A 1,797-nucleotide genomic window follows, 5' to 3' on the forward strand; every position below is an offset into this window, starting at 1 on the left:
AACCTTCTCCGCATGAAAGTCCTGCATCAAAGACTTAAGCTTGGACTGCATGTCTTGCAGCAAGGCCCATTTAGGGTCTACGGGAGCAGGTGCGGCGACAGACGGTGTTAGTGCCTGAAGCGGTACCGCTTTGCCTCTCTTAGGCGGTGAGCAGTCATCAGATGACGGCAACGAGTCCGAACTGACCCAGTGGCTACAACCGGGATGTTGGACTTGTCCTGAAGGGACCGATTTACGCTTTAAAGGTCGTGAGACCTTGGTCCAAAGTTTCTTACGAGAAACACCTTCAGACGACGAGGTATAAACGGGCTCTCTCGTCTTACGTAGGTAGGGGCGATCTTGGGGAGATACGCCTGATACCATGGAGGGAACGTCTGTTCGCTGATTAAAGCCTCTCGAACCCATGCGTCGTGCGACATTGCTTCTCCCCTGGACTTGGGAGCTTGCAAGAGGTCCCGGACTAGGAGGACGACAGGCACGAACAGACGAACCATCAAGCGCAACACTGTTCACAACACTTTCACTTGGCACTTTCTCACTTCCCGCGGCACTTTAGCACTTAAGCTCCTTAACATCCGCCATGAGTTGATTGCGGTCACTTGCAAGGGACTCAACTCTCTCCCCCAGGGCATGGATGGCACGCATCATGTCAGCCATCGATGGTTCCTGAGTGCTAGGAGGGGGGTTAGGAACAACCACTACAGGGGAAGGAATAGGTTGTGGGGCATGAGGAGAGGAAATATCAATAGACCTAGAAGAACTTCTCCTAATTCTATCTCTCTCTAGCCTGCGTGTGTACTTTTCAAATTCGATAAAATCGAATTCCGAAAGGCCCACGCACTCCTCACACCGATCTTCCAATTGACAGGTTTTACCCCGACAATTGGAACAAATAGTGTGAGGGTCGAGAGAAGCCTTCGGAAGACGCCTAGAACAGTCCCTAGCATTGCATTTTCTAAACTTGGGAACTTGTGAAAGGTCAGCCATTTTGAATTGGTCAAGGGAAAATTCCAAAAAACGATCTAAGTCATCAACAATGAATCCGATACAAAAACGAGTTCAAGGATTTATTTGAAGAAAAACCCTGCACAGCGAAAGCTCAAAACCAGAATATAGTACTTCACCAAAGATGATGTGAAAAACTCCAGTTAGCAACAGCGAGTAAAGTACGTCTTGTCGACACGTCGACAGAGAGAAAATTGAGTCTTTGTTTACATGGAGCTTGGTATCTGGCCGACAGATGGCGCTGATGGGCACACCCGCAACCTGTATAGCGATCGCTGGCGAGTTTTTTTGTACAGTTTTTTGTCTGTCGAGCAACAGAGTTGCAGCTATATATTCACCGGCTAAGTTAAATATTTAAAAAGGAACATTTCATGTGATTGAAAGTGTAACATTTAGAATACAGTATTAGAAAACTCAAGACTTCTAAATATGGAAATACAGTAATTGATTTATTAACATAAATCAGGTAATTGAGGCCCTTAGCCTCCATAGGTGTAGGAGGAGATGATGTTGATGATGATGACTTAATTATCATACCCTTTATTATCTATTTTTTTAAATTGACTGACATGAATTAATTAAATGTTCAATTTACAAAATATGACAAATTCGAAGATAATTTGTATTTTTCCTAACCATACAAACCTTAGCTATTTACATTGGGTTTACCTTTTAGCGCAGCTGAAATGGCGAGCCATTAGAATCTAACGAAGGTGTATTACCCCCGCGCTAGTTAGCGGGGGGGTAGGGGAGTGGTAGCTAGCTACCCCTCTCCCCCCCCACACAGATGAA

The sequence above is a fragment of the Palaemon carinicauda genome, chromosome 4, assembly GCF_036898095.1.
Source record: "Palaemon carinicauda isolate YSFRI2023 chromosome 4, ASM3689809v2, whole genome shotgun sequence".
Classification (NCBI taxonomy): domain Eukaryota; kingdom Metazoa; phylum Arthropoda; class Malacostraca; order Decapoda; family Palaemonidae; genus Palaemon; species Palaemon carinicauda.